This window comes from Megascapheus bottae, chromosome 4 (assembly GCF_031878675.1).
Source record: "Megascapheus bottae isolate mThoBot1 chromosome 4, mThoBot2.hap1, whole genome shotgun sequence".
NCBI classification, from domain to species: Eukaryota; Metazoa; Chordata; class Mammalia; order Rodentia; family Geomyidae; genus Megascapheus; species Megascapheus bottae.
The window spans coordinates 47,366,235-47,382,403 of NC_143512.1; positions in this window are offsets into that span (position 1 = coordinate 47,366,235).

Consider the following 16,169-nt stretch of genomic DNA (forward strand, 5'->3'; position numbering starts at 1 on the left):
AGAGACTCTGAACTAGAGCACCCTGTAACCCTGTCCCTGACTATGACCCTGTTTAGGCTCTAAGCATCTCTGCTGCCATTTTGCACCATGCTTCATGTCTTCTGACTCTACTCAGATCACCATGGCATCCTTCTTCAACTCTCCATTAGAGTTGAACTGGTTTGTTGTGACTGTTTTTCTGCTCTTTCTTTACTATTCTCATGGCTCAATTTCATAAACAGTATAAGTGTATTTGAGGAAAAAGTATTCAAAGATCAATTTGTATGCTAATGTGTCTTGCTAACAAAGATGTCTAAACATATTCTGTTCTTAGCTTTATGTAGGTCTTGGTTATCTGTGAAAAATTTTGTTTGTTGACAAAAGTTATTTGCTTTTAAGTTTTTATTTTTCTAACACTAACCATGTGGTTCTATCATTGGTCAAAATGATGTCATTTGCCACTGGAATTCAGGAGAACTTAAACAGCTGTTTTCTGAAAGATTTTTTTTTTTTTGCCAGTCCTGGGCTTGAGCTCAGGGCCTGAACACTGTCCTTGGACTTTCTCAAGGCTAGAGCTCTACCATTTGAGCCTCAGCACCACTTCTGGCTTTTTTTCTATGTATGTGGTACCGAGGAATCGAACCCGGGTCTTCATGCATGCTAGGCAAGCACTTTAACCACTAGGCCAAACTCCCAGCCCCTTCTGAAAGATTTTATTAACGCTGATTTTTACATCATATTTCAAATGTCATGTTTAACAAGCAAATATTCAAGAAGGGAATCTCTATATGCAATCTCTGTGTGCAATCACTGGCACATAGATTTTAGCACATAATGAAAATTAAGCTGAGGGTTTCTATGTCATAGATACATATCAATCTATATAATACAACACTATGTCTATGTAGTTATGTTTATATCTCCAAGACCATGTCCATAACCATGTACCTAAATAGGTGAGTCATCGCTCTAGTATTGTTTGGATCTAATATCTACCTACCAAGGAGATCATGCGCCTTTTGTTCCTTTGATCTTGATTTGCTCTATTTTCATCCACTTCCCAGCGAATGCCATTATTTTATCTTGTCTGTTGGCTATGTAGAATTCCACTGTATGTGTGTGTGTGTATATATATATATATATATATATATATATATATATGCCACATTTTTTATCCATTCATCTACTGTAGGGCATCTGGATTGTTTCCATTGCTTGGCTATTGTGAATAGTGGAGAAATGAACATGGCTGAGCAGGTGTCCTTATTATATCCTGTGTTATGATGCTCAGGGTAGATGGCCAAGAGTGGTATGGCTGGGTCATAGGGAAGGTCTATTTTCAGGGTTTGTGTGTGTGTGTGTGTGTGTGTGTGTATGTGTGTGTGTGTGTGATGGAGCTTGAACTTGGCCTGGGTGCTGCCCTTGAGGTCTTCAGCTCTAGGCTGCTGACCTACCCGCCTGCGCCTGAGTGGTGTCCCTGAGCTCTAAACCTCAAGGCTATACCACCCTTGAGCCCAGCCCCACTTCCTGTTTTCTAGTGGTTAATTGGAGATAAGAGTCTCAGGTCCTTTTGTGCCAGGGCTGGCTTTGGACCTTGATCCTCAAATCTCAGCCTCCTGAGTAGCTAGGATTACAGGCGAGAGCCACCATGTGCAGCTATTTTCAGTTTTTGCTTTTGTTTTTGTTTTTGCCAATCCTGGGCTTGAGCTCAGGGCCTGAGTCCTGTCCTTGGAGTTTCTCAAGGTTAAAGCTCTACCACTTGAGCCTCAGCACCATTTCTGGCTGGATCTTAGTGCATACTAGGCAAAAACTTTACCACTAGGCCTAACTCCCAGCCCTATTTTCAGTTTTATTTTGTTTTGTTTTGTTGCCAGTCCTGGGTGTTGAACTACGGGCCTGAGCACTGTCCTTGGGCTTTCTCAAGGCTAGAGCTCTACCACTTTAGCCACAGCACCATTTCTGGCTTTTTCTATGTATATGTGGTACCCAGGAATTGAACCCGGGTTTTTGTGCATGCTAGGCAAGCACTCTACCACTAGGCCAAACTCCTGACCTATTTTCAGTTAAGAAACCTTCAAACTGCCTTCCAGAGTGGCTGTCCTAGTTTACATTCTCACCAGCAATGAAATAGGGTTCCCCTTTTTCCATAGCCCCACCAGCATTTGTCATTGTCTGAGTTCAAAATATTGGCCATACTAATTGGGGTAAGGTGATATCTTAGGGTTTTGAACAGCTGATTTTTATTTTAAAAAATCTAAGTGTGCCAGGAGCGATCTGAAGATCAAGGTTCAAAGCCTTCCCAGGCACTAAAAAGTCCACTCCACTAAAAAGTGGAGACTCTTACCTCCAATTAATCACCAGAAAATTGGAAATGGTGTTGTGGCTCAAATGGTAGGGAGGTAGACTTGAGCTGAAAGAGCTCAGGGACAATGCCCAGGCCCAGAGTTCAAGTCCCATGACCAACCAAAAAAAAAAAATCTAAGCACATCTTAACTTTTGTGCACAAGTGTGTGTGCATGTGCATGTCTGAATGTGTCTGTGTAAATTTGTCCAGAGTAGTCTGGTATTTTAATGCATAAAGCTCTTAGCACTGTAACCAAAAGTTTTATGGCTTAACAACAAAAAATAAATTTCTTAAGAACCTAGGGATTTTTAAAATTTAAATGCTCTCTGCTATTAGAAATTGGGACTAAGTATCATCAATTTGTGTAAAAGCTTTCTTTTATCACTGTCAAAAAGACATTGTCCATTCAGTCTATCTGTCTAAAATTACTTTAGTTTCTATCTGAAGAAGAAATCAAGAGAAAAAAAGCACAGTTGAGCTAGCCTAGAAGTGATGAGGATAAACGGTAAAAGCCTGATTTACTTCAGCTCCTTTGGAGATACACAAAGGAAAAAGATTTCCCCCCTGGGAGCTAGGGATGCCCTGTCACCGGGTTGTGGCAGGCTGAATGTGGGAGAAAGGATTCCCTTGTGTAGGAGTAAGGGGATGCTTTCTCACCAGGACATGGCAATAGCGCTGTGTGTGGGAGCCAGGGGAAGCCCTCTCACTGGGACATGGCAATGCTCTTTCTACCAGGACATGACAAAATAGGATGGACTATTTCCCATCTTCTAGGGGTAAAGGTGAGCTGTCAGTGGAATTCATCCAACCCCAGGGACCAGCAGGATCCAAGGTATGGTCCACAAAGGTGCTTCTATTTCTTTATATTACTGAAAACCTGACAGTAATATGGGTAATGAGATTAGTATTCCAAACTCTCTCTTGATATGTATTTTTTAAAAATTGAAAAAGCTTATTTTTTTAAAAAAAGGCTAATCTTTCTGTGTAATGTAGTTTGGTGTCAATATAAGATAGCATATACAATACCATGTCCTAAAATTAAAACTAAATTTTAGTGCTATTTTGCAATTAGATTCATTTTGTAAAAAGCAAAGAATGGTCTGAAATTCCTTAAGTATGTTAAGTTTGGACTCTTAGTGCAGTACCAGTCTACATGTATTTCTCCTGTTTTCCCTGCTTTAAAACGAATTGGAAAAATATTGGCTTAAAATGGGCCTAAGAGTTATTACCCTACATTAATAGAGACTATGTCATTGGAATTCAGAAGTTGTTTTTTTTTCCAGTCCTGGGGCTTGAACTCAGGGTCTGAGCACTGCCTTTGGACTTTCTCAAGGCTAGAGCTCTACCACTTGAGCCACAGCACCATTACCAGCTTTTTTCTATGCGTGTGTGTATCGAGGAATGGAACCTGGGTCCTCATGCATGCTGGCCAAACTCTTGGCCCTTCGAATTCAAAAGTTTTCTAAGAGTTAATTCAAAATACAATTCAACAAATCAGTAAGGAGATAAGAAAATGTAAAGGATGAGGGAAATTAGTAAAGAAATCCTTAGAAAGGAAAACTGAAGAAACAAAAATGATTTTTTGTTGGATAAGGAAGGATTTAAAAAGTAAAAATTGTCTTAAATGCTTGCTTCAAATTGGAAAATCGGAGACATTAAGACAAACACTGTTGGGGACCACAGCAAGCACCATGTCCCTCCATGACCTGGAGCAACACAGCAATGGAAATTGAATATGAAATTGGTTTTGAGGCGTTAGGAGGGCTGTGCCTCTTGCCAGTAACAGATCCCAAGATCCTATTAACATAGTCTTTATTTGCAGAAAGTAAGGTAGCAACCTTCAAGCAGTTACAACACTACCATGTGAAACAATCCTTGGATAAGTGAGTGATCTCCTTATCTTCGGAAGCAAAGGCAAGCAGCAAACAACCACAATTTGTATAAGCGTTAACCTAACTCCAAGGTCTAAGGAAGTTTGGATTCTGATTAACTCACATTTAGGGCAGAATCTTGGGTTTCTGTAATGTGAGGAGCGATTGACTTTCTTGAGCCACTCTCAGCTTTGTGAGAGTCAGGGAATGGCATTCCAGTTCTCTTTCAGACCTCATAGCTCAGCATTTACAGGTTCCCACAAAACACCAAAGGTTCAAAGTAAGTAGTATGGTATGAGTATGTCTTTTTTTTTTTTTTTTGCCAGTTTTGGGCTTGAAGTCAGGGCCTAGGCACTGTCCTTGGGCTTTTTCAAGGCTGGTGCTCTACCACTTGAGCCACAGCACCACTTTTGGCTTTTTCTATGAACGTGGTACCAAGGAATCAAACCTGGGTCTTCCTGTGTATTAGGCAAGCACTGTACCACTAGGCCAAACTCCCAGCCATCAATGTATGTGGTACCGAGGAATCAAACCCAGATCTTCGTGCATGCTAGACAAGCACTCTACCACTAAGCCAAATTCCTGGCCTTATGTCTTTATTTTTAAGACAGCTCATCAATCTCCTTTTTATTTTGATGTGTTACCTATCTCTGCTATCTCTGGGTTCCGATTTTGGGAAATGTAAGATTATGTTGGTAACAAGTAATATCAGGGAAGAGGTTGGGGTAAAATCCAGATTATAATTATATTGGTTGGATATTCCATGTGTCCGCTATCTTAACATTTTCATACAAATGAGTTAACACATTATCATCTTAACTAAGGATATAAATTATACTCTTTCATAGAAGAGAAAGATAAAAGAATTAATGTTGTATAGCATACAGAATTTCCTGGAAAAAAAATCCTTGTGCTTTTCAAACCTTTTCTGTCTTCAGTTTGAGAAAATGTAATAATGTACTGAAACAAACAAAAAAACCAAAAGAAAAGACCATTTAAACCTTCCTCAAACAATGAAGATTCATGCATGTAAACAAACAAGATGTTGTATTCCATTAATGTTTGTTACTTTTGCTGATCTGATATCCTTTTTCTGTGTAACAGTGATATCATCAAGGAACAGTCTATCTGCCTCAGCTTGCACAAAATGATCTTTCAAAATTGAATAAACATCAAAATAAAACAAAATTAAACATCCTACCCTCAGTATCCAAGAACATTGGTTCCTGGCCCCCCATACATTAAAAAAAAATCCCCATTTAGTGCTCAGATCCCATAAAAAATGGTTCAACATTTGCATAGAACTTACATACATACTCCCATGGGCTTTAAATTATTATAATCACTAATGGAATGTAAAAATCTATGGTATGTATATTGCTTAGTGGATAACGACAAGAAAAAAAAGTCTGTGCATGATCAGTACAAATGCAATTTTTGTTTTGAGACAAGGTCTTGCTATCTAGCCCATGTTTCCCTTAAACTAACAAGTTTCCAGGATCTCAGCCTCCAGTGTGATAGGATTACAAGCATATATACCAGCACATTTGGCTCCAGATGCAGTTTTTTAAACTATTTTAAGTAGTTATTTACAAAGGAGTTGCCATTTAATAAGGCAGTGCATCTTGATCACTGTTACTACTTTACCCATTCTCAGCCATCCCTCCCAACTCAGCCCTTCTCCCCACTTTTCTTTTTTTTCTTTTTTTTCTTTTTTGCCAGTCCTGGGCTTGAGCTCAGGGCCTGAGCACTGTCCTTGGGTTTTCTCAAGGCTAGAGCTCTACCACTTGAGCCTTAGCACCACTTCCAGCTTTTTTTTTTTTCCTATGTATGTGGTACTGAGGAATCGAACCCGGGTCTTCATGCATGCTAGGCAAGCACTTTAACCACTAGGCCAAACTCCTTGCCCTCCCCACTTTTCTTAATTTTGTAGCTTGTACATTGAATGCTTGGCTATGCCCCCCCCCCAACATACATGGGTTTTTTTGTTGTTGTTGTTTTGTTTTTGTCTGTTGTTGACTAACTGAAGATGTGGAACAAATGAAGGTGGGGAAGCTCTATACAGACCTCACTGTTGCTGCTGTTTAACTGTTTAGAGCACTAACTCCTCAAACCTACCATGCATAAATAAGGTTTGCTGTGGTCCTATCATGGGTATGCATGGGTCTTTGAAATTAATTGTAGTCATCTCCTCTAATATAGCAAGAAAAGTAAAAAAACTTTGTGGATATTTATAAAAATGCTAAAAGCAACTCACACCATCAGCCTATCATGGAAAAAATGTACAATACCCAAAATCCCACATTTTCTTTTAAAATTGACTGATGAGGAAATAACTGAGTGAGAGGAAAGGCTTACACAAGCAGATGTAGTATTGGACTGCGTGGAACAGAGGAGAGATAGATTGGAAGAACTTTGTATTATTATTTCTTTGCCAGGGCCTGAGCACTGTCCTTGGGTTGTCTCAAGGCTAGAGCTCTACCACTTGAGCCATAGCATCACTTCTGGCTTTTTTTCTATGTATGTGGTACCTAGGAATCGAACCTGGGTTTCTAACCCAGCACTAACCAAGCACTCTACGAATAGGCTAAACTCCCAGCCAGAACTTTGTATTATTAAGAGTGGAAACAAAGCCAGGTGCAGTGGTTCATGCTGCAATCCTAGCTACTCAGGAGGCTGAGATCTGAGGATCTCAGTTCAAAGCAAGCCTGGGCACTAAAGACTGTGAGACTCTTACTGCCAATTAACCATTGGAAAGCCAGAAGTGGGGCTGTGGCTCAAGGGGAGGGTGGTAGCATTGAGCTGAAGAGCTCAGGGACAACACCCAGGCCCAAAGTTCAAGCTCCATGACTGACCAAAAAAAAAAAAAAAAAAAAAATGAAAACAAGCCAAATCACTTTATCCTTTTTCTTTTTTATATCTGAGAAAAGATGTGCTTCCTTAATGATTTGTCTTTGAGACTGCCATTGTTTCAACTTGTACAGCTGAAGGGAAGTCTTGAGAAACCTGAAGAGAAACATCAAAAGTCGATTGAGTAATAAAGGCTATTGGATGTAATTTGCTTACGATCTTGGGAACTTCTCTTTTCTTTGACATTATTACACAACCAATGGGAACTGATGATTCACATGGTAGTTCCCGTATGTATGAGTGTGTGTGTGTGTGTGTGTGTGACGGTCCTGGGGCCTGAATTCAGGGCATGATCACTATCCTTTCCAGTACAGGCTGGCTTCAAATCATGGTTTTCAGATCTCATCCTTGTAAGTTGCTAGGATTCCAGGTGGGAATTAGTGACCTACCAGATGGTAATTCTTCTGTCCCTGAGCTCTTTAGCTCAAGGCTACTGCCCTACCCCTTGAGCCACAGCTTCATTTCTTGTTTTCCAGTGGTTAGAGATAAGAGTCTCATGGTTTAGTACCTAGGCTGGCTTTGAAAAGCAATCCTCAGATCTCAGCCTCCTGAGTAGCTAGGATTACAGGCATGAGCCACCATGTCTGGCACTAGCTGGTAATTCTTGATTCACTTTGAATTTCCAAACTAATGAGGGGGTAACCCAGCAAGTAAAACCAGCTAAAAAGCAACTAATCCAGCGTTTACAGATCACTATGTTAAGTGGGAAACACCTCAGCCTGGGGCCTTGGGTCTAAGGTAAGAAGTATTCATGAATGTTTTCATAGGTATATTAGTCATTCAGACAAATAGATGGCATCAGACTTAAATGATTGATATTTTTTCAAGACTTAACCCCTTGATCTCTAAAATAGATTAACTCTCATGTCTTAGAAATTCTAGACAAAGCAATCTACCATTGTGCTACATCTCCAGTCCTCTAATCATTTATTGAATGATGATTTTGAGTATTAAATAATCTCCCTTTTCACATCTGGGTTATAATATATATTAAATTGCTATTATATATTTAAATGATTAGTAATTCAAAAGTATGCTTAATGATCTCTCTCTCTCTCTCTCCCTCCCTCCCTCCCTTTCTTTTGCCCGTCCTGGGGACTAAACTCAGGGCCTGAGCACTAAGGGCTTTCCTCAAGGCTAATGCTCTATCACTTGAGCCATAGCAACACTTTTGGCTTTTCTATGTATTTCTAGGAATCAAACCCGGGTCTTCATGCATGCTATGCAAGCACTCTCTCTCTGTTTGTATTCTCATGGCATTTATAAACCTCAATTTTTATAATTTTGTATTTGGATATTTGGAAGCTTACACTCCCTAAATATTCTTTGCCAGGCAGTAGGGTGCCAGTGTCTCACATCTTTAATCCTAGTTTCTCAGGAGACTGAGATTTGAGGATTGTGGTTTGAAGCCAGCCTAGGCAACAGAGCCTTTAAGACTCCAGACCAGCAAAAAGTGGAAGTGGAACTGTGGCTTAAGTGGCAGAATTCCAGCTTTGAGCCAAAAAGCTCAAGGACAATGCTCAGGTCCTGTGTTCAAGTCCTAGTAGTACTGGCACACACACAAAAAGTATCTTTGCCAAGCTTTAGTATCTTACCAATTTTTGGATTCTTCTGTGGAAAACTCTCGTATTTACCATCAGATCCTGTTGGGAATGTAACCATGGCTGTGTATTACTGCAGTTAACATATTAACACCCTTGAGTCTTTTCATCCATACATATCAATAGGTTGTGTTTAAAGAACTAAGACTTATTCATATTATTTTAGAAAGGTATATTATTGTAAGACGTAGTACATATTTATTGTAATTTTGTATGTATCTGAAATTTGCTGTTTTTTCAAGATATATCTATTCAAAAAGTTACAATATTTTAGATATGTTGGTATGAATAGGGCTAATTTTCTTATAAAAAAATCTATTTATAAATGTTTTACTTTTGACACCTTACCAAGTCCTAGAATATTTTTCCATTGATTTTTATAGGTAATAGTATTCTGCGATCTTAATACTATATTAGTAACAAAAGAAAGTTCTTTATATAGTACTTAGTGCCAGATATATCTGACAACAACTCCATAGATTGGCACTACTATTTATCTAGTTTTAAAGGCAGAGAAACTGATCTTTAAGAAATTGTATAACCAGGAGGTAGCCACACTGATAATGATGCAATGATTAACCTTGCTCATCAATAGATTCTTATGTAGGTATAAAATTTTGCTCAAGCCAGGTGCCAGTGGCTCACACCTGTAATCCGAGCTACTCAGGAGACTGAGCTCTGAGGATCATGGTTCAAAGCCAGCCAGAGCATGGAAGTCCACCAGACTCTTGTCTCCAATTAGCCATGAGAAAACCAGAACTGACACTGTGGCTCAAGAGGTATGGCAGTAGCCTTGACCTGAAGAGCTCAGGGGCAATGCCCAGACCCAAAGTTCAAGCCTCATTAACAACAAACAAACAAAAAACTTCAGTCAAATTCCTAAAGGTAAAACTTCTGGCTAAAGGATATACACATTTAAATTTTTTCATAATCAAATGGCAACTTTTAGCAAACTAGCGATAGACAAGAAATACATTAAATGGATGAAGAAATCTTTCAAAAATTTACATACAATTAACATCATATTTCTAGGTTGGTGGTACATGCTCATAATTCTAGCACTGGAATCTGAGGCAGGTAGAACATGAGTTTGAGGTTATCCTTGTGTATACAGAAAAGCTCTGTCTCAAACAAACAAGGTAGAAGGTGAAGAAAAACGTATTTAATGATGACAGAAGGAATAAAGCAAAAATTCTATTTTACCATATCTGAATAGATCTGAATCCTATTTCTTTTTCAATTAGTATTTATTAATAACACAAGAAGGTTTTGTGTTTACAGTGGGCTGCCAGCACCCAGCTCAACTCATTTTTGGCAAAGTCATAACGCTAGCACCATAGGGAAGGAAACATCTTTTTAATAATTGCTAGGACTGATAGGATATGAGTATGGAAAAAAAAACATTGTGTACTCAAAGATAAAATAAAAATTAGTCATTCACTGAATTATAAATCCAAAATCTATAAAACTTCTTGAAGAAAACATGAGAAAAGAAATTGCCAAATTGAGATAGGCAAAGGTTTCTTATATATACATGGAGTGAGAATCAGAAAGAAAAATAAGCACATTTTATTCAAATTTAGCATACTTTGCTTGCTTATTGCCAGTGGCTCACATTTGTAATCCTAGTTACTCAGGAGACTGAGATCTAGAGGACAATAAATCAAAACCAAAGTGGGCAGAAAAGTCTGAGACTCTGTCCTCACAAACCCAAAGAGAGAGAAAGAAGGTAAAAGAAAGAAAATAGGGAGAAGAAAAAAAAATAAGAACCTACGCTGTCCCTTGGTTATCTCATATTGTTACAATATTTCACTTTGTTATCTGATATATTGGATATATGTGTATTTGGTTATTTGAAATTGGATAGGGAAGGGGGGAAAACAAGATGAGAGTGGGGGGGGGAGGGAAATGGGGACCAAGACATGAGAAAGGGTATCAATGTATGTGAAGTAATGTACCTTCCATCTGGCGAATGTAATGTAACCCTTCTATTAATTACAATAAAAATATATGAAAAGGGGGGGAAATGGGTACCAAGACATGTGAAAGGGTATCAATGTATGTGAATTAATGCACCTTCTATCTGGCAAATATCATGTAACCCTTTTACTAATTACAATAAAAATGCAAAAAAATATGAAAAAAAGAATGATATATAGAACAAGCTGGGTGCAGTGGCTCACGCCTGTAATCCTAGCTACTCAGGAGGCTGTGATCTGAGGATCAAGGTTCACAGCCAGCCCAGGCACAAAAGAACTTGAGACTCTTATCTCCAATTAACCTCTAGAAAATGGCTTGGCTCAAGGGCGGCAGCCTTGAGGTGAAGAGCTCAGAGGCAGCACCCAGGCCCAGTTCAAGCCCCATGACCCACAAATACATAAATAAATAAATAAATAAATAAATAAATAAATAAATAATGTGCTCTCATATATGTAGACAGAGGCAAAGAAGAGAGGGAAAGAATAGAGTGGAGGAAAGAAACAAATTAAAAACACAATTATATAAGAATAATATAGAGTAATATAATGTGATCTCTGAAGGACTTGCCTCTTCCCTCTTGGCCCATTCTTTCTATGCATCTAAAGATGGAATATGAAGGATTGACCCCTGCTCTGCTTTCCCAAGTGCATACAGATGTTAAGCAAGCCACCAAAGATATGTGCAGACTGTCTGACACAGGGCAATCTACCTAAACTCGGCTATAAACATAAGATCAAGATTAATACTCTTGCAAGTAATTATTGGTCAAACTCAGCTTCTCTTCTTAAATCCTGCTTTAAAAACTATTTTTATTAGTCTCCTTATTGTTTCAATAGCAATAAGGGGGTAGTTGACAAAGGCTCATTTGATCTGAGGTCAAGGCCAGCCCAGGCAGAAAAGTCCTCATGAAATGAGAATCTTAAACTTTAAATAAAATTCTGGAAGTGGTGCTGTGACTCAAAGTGATAGAATGCTAGCCTTGGCAAAAGAGCTCAAGAGCAGTGCCCAGGTCTTGAGTTCAAGCCCTGAGTGAGACTGACAAAAGGGATCCCAGAAAGAAGCAGACACCCCTAGGACAAAGCTTTTTCATCCAAAGGCAGTTAGAAGAACTACAAAGAATGGTACATGGAGTCATTTTGTGCTTCCCCTTTCAAAATTAACCAGGACCAGGAGATCAAAAGAAAATAGCCAATGAGTGTACCTATCTAATGTCCACACCTGTCTGCCTTCTAACTGGACAAAATTTTACTTACAGTCTTGCCTTTGTTAGCTGCTATTTCTATTTATAGTGAGTCTTGAACTCAGGACAGTGTGCCTTAGCATCTTCCTGGGTGCCATCCACCTCTCTACATCTACCAAGGCCTTCTACTAGGCCCTTAACCACTCCAATCCAGCCCTAGCTTTTGACTAGTTATTTAACTGGTCTACCATGCTCTCTTCTACCAGAAACCCTGTGTATGCCCTTCCTGCATGAAAAATTCCTCCTTCCCTGTAATAGCCAGAGTTGAGTTTGTACTCCAAATGAAACTTTTCTGACTTGTGACCAGCATGTGTTTTCTGTGTCATTCAGATAAACTGGTCCTGCCATCTTGTCAGCCTTTTGCCTGATCTTACCTTTTTTAAGTTTCTCTTTAACAGGATAACAGCCCTTGCCAGGACTCTACCTGGGAGCACATCTAGGCCATCCTATTACTAAAGGCAAACAGAGGCTTTACTTACACTGCCCTGCTCTGCCCACTGCAGACCTGGTCCCTGCAGACACAGCCCCAGTGACTCTGGATGTCTCCATATCAGCCAGAAGTAGCTAGAAAGACAACTGTCAACCCCTTTCCCTGGTCTCCCATTTTGCCCAACTTTTTGTGTACCCAAGTACCCTATATGAAGGACTTTCCTCTCCTCCCTTGGCCCTTTCTTATTCTTTCTATATATTCAAAGATGGACTGTGAAGGATTGACCCCCACCCTATTTTCTCAAGTGTATATAGATATAAGGCAAACCACCAAAGATAAGTGAAGACTGCCTGATACAGACAGAGAAATCTGCCTAAACTAGGTTGTAAACATTCCATTGTGGGCCCAACTAAAAAGCTCCCCACCTCTCTAGACCTAATGGCCTTTAATTAACCTTTGCCACCTTGCTCAGACCTCATAAAAAACCAATTCCTAAACCCCCTCCTTGCACAGTCTCCAAGCCTGAAAGAAGGCTGTGCCCCTTGTTGCTATATCTCAATAAACAGTCCTTGCCTGTGGAAGATCAAGTCCAGCCTGTTTCCTTTTTTCTCCTCCATTTTCCAAACAGTCTCTACACAAAACCTGGCCTTGGTACATAACATCTCAACATTGAGTGTCTGAATGTTTGTCTTGCTTCATTTGGAGACAGAGTTCTTCACCTTGAGGATAGCAAATTATCCTTAAGTTACATCATCTTTTTATATGCTATATATTTTTCCTTTAATATTCTGCAATATAGTAAGTTTTTCTTTTTATCAGCAATTCTATAGTCCAGTCTAGTCAATTCTAGTAATTATAAACTGTCACTGCCTGCCGCGAGGACGTGTCACTTTGGAGGCAGACTGGGAATGATCACAGACTCAAATAGCTGTAAGCAGAGGTCTTTTTATCTTTCTCTCCTTTCTTCTTTCTCTACATTTCTCTCTCTTCTCTCTTTTCCCCTTCTTCCCCCCTCCCCAAATGCTCCACCATTTATATCATACAGCAGCCAATTACAATAAAGGTCATCTGCGCATGCAGCAAGCATACATGGAAAAATCTAGCGATCACGCTTTATCCCCAAGCACGGAAGAAACAAATCAACCAATGCAAAGAAACTTCCTGGTCAGCAAGTACTGACTCATCAGCGAGCTGCCAGGCGCCATCTTATAATGTTACTTCCTCAGGAGGCTGGAAGCAATGGTCTCCAACAATAAACTCAGTTTAATATGCAGTGATTCTGTACTTGAAATCTTGTTAAATTTATACTCTGGAAAAAATAATCTTTTGTTTCCAGTCCTGGGGCTTGAACTCAGGGCCTAAGGACTGTCCTTGGGCTTTTCCGCAAGGCTAGAGCTCTACCATTGGAGCTACAGCACCACTTCTGGCTTTTCTATAAATGTGGTACAGAGGAATCAAACTGGGTCTTCATGCATGTTAAGCAAACACTCTACTACTAGGACAAACTTCTGACCCCCAAATAATCTTATGAGGAAATGTGAGGAAATTTTGTTCTTTTTCCTTGAGTTATATTTTCTTCAGAAGAATAATCTTTGCTCTTCTTCTGCCTGCTAGCCATTAATATTATTTATCTGTGGCCATGTTGATTCTTTCCTTCATGCTCATGCTTCAGAGTGGGTTATGTCATGTCTAACTTCTAAGGCAGTTGTGATTAATTTTGCCATCAGATGATATTTGGTAATGTTGGTTTCAATAGGTATTCTGATTGCCTAGACAGTATTCAGTTTTTGATCTTGGAAGATTACAAAACTAGATCAACTATGACATATTAGATTTGGGAGTTTATCCATGGATAATTGCAAGGAAGACTACAAGCAAGGGATTCTCATTGCTGGAGAGTTTCCTAGTGAAGAGTTGTGAATACTCCCTAAACAAGGAAGATATGGGAAAAATCATTTTTTAATTGTCAGGGTAATGAAAATCAACATTTTGATAGACAAATCAGATGGAAATTTTTATCCAGGAAGTCAGGTAAATCAGAACAAAGAAATAGAAAAAAGAATCTTCAGGGACTGATCTTTAGATCAACCACCCCAGAGCCTGATCTGAGTTCTTCTTTCCTTTGGGTCACAAAGTCTAATCCAGTCTACTTCTAAGAGCATACCAGTCTAATTCCATCTAGCTTTCTTAGCTATTTATAGAGAGCCAGGGACACTGGATGGAAGGAGGGAGAAAGGTCTGGATCTATGATACCGTGTGCAGATTTCCTACTTTGCTTTTAATTGGGTTTTCTCTTTTGAGTAGGAATCCTTCCTCTTGTTTGCTTGTTTTTGTTTCTTTCCTTCCCAAGAAACAGACCAATATCTTACTTCTCATCTGGGAAAGGCTAAAAGAATTGTAGAGGTGATAACCTAAGCACTATAAAGCTTATGACAGAGCCAATGACAGAGACCAACTCCCTCTAGATTTCCTGGTATGACAATGAAAATAAAATGTTGAAGTTACAGTGAATTAGGTTCCCATTATTTGAAGCTGAAACGAATAATCCAAAAGCAAATTCTTCATAAAGACAGATTGCTTTGGTACAGAGAAATACTTCCTGGTATTTAGGCAATGATTCAAAATATAAATTTCACTATTTCTATGCAGCTTGAAATTATTTTAAATTACTTCCACAAGTTGAACTGCTTTATTATGGAAACTAAACCATCCACCTTTAAAATTTTATGCTTTCTAAGCAGAATGGACAATCTGAAAAGTGCCTTTTAAGTGCAATATCCTTTTCATGGGGCACTTATGCTTTAAATAAGGTACGTCCCCAGAATCTGCAAACAGTACCTTTGGAACCAAACAAACAAAACCACTAATGTGATTCACTATAGGCAGAACTAATTTCCCAGAAGAGAACCTATACTTTTTCGGGCTGTGAAGAACTGTGTGTGTGTGTGTGTGTGTATCCATATCTAACATTACATATAAGGTTAGAGTCTAAAGGGAACAGAGATGTTAAGGTAAAGAATTAAAAACAAAGCTGTAATCCCAGCTACTCTGCAGATAGAAATCTGGTGAATTGTGGCTAAAAGTCCACCTCAAGGGTATTGGGGGGTGGGGAAAAAGGTAGCTAGATCATCAATGTGATAATTATCTTAACAAATAAGTTTGGCTGGTAGTTTATGCCTGTAATCTAGTTATTTGGGCAGTAAAGATAGAGGATGACGGTCTGAGGGCAAAAAGCTTGGTACCCTACCTGAAATAAAAACCTGAACATGCAAAAAGTATGGTTAAAGTTGTAGATCACTTGCTTAGCCAGCGAAAACTCATAAAAGAAACAAACAAAAAAAACAAAATAAGGGGCCAGGAATATGGCCTAGTGGTAGATTGCTTGCTTAACATGCATGAAGCCCTGGGTTCAATTCCTCAGTACCACATACACAGAAAAAGCCAGAAGTGGTGCTGTGGTAGAGTGGTAGAGCTAACAAGCCTTGAGGAAGCCCAAGAGACAGTGCCCCAGCCCTGAGTTCAAGCCCCAGGACTGGCAAAAAAAAACCCCGAAAACCCAATACCCCCCCAAACAACAAAACAAACCAGAATCAAACAAGTATTAAAGCACAGATAGATTTGTTTATAAACTAAGTATGAGGAAAAGCTAAGTATAATTCAAAATCTAGATTCAACAATATTCAAAAACCCTATTTTAAAACAATTTTTATAGCAAAACCTCAAATGATGGGTTGGAAATATATATAGCTAAATGCTAGAGCACTTGTCTTATGTGAACAAGGCCCTGCATTCAATTTTCTGTACTGCAAACCGA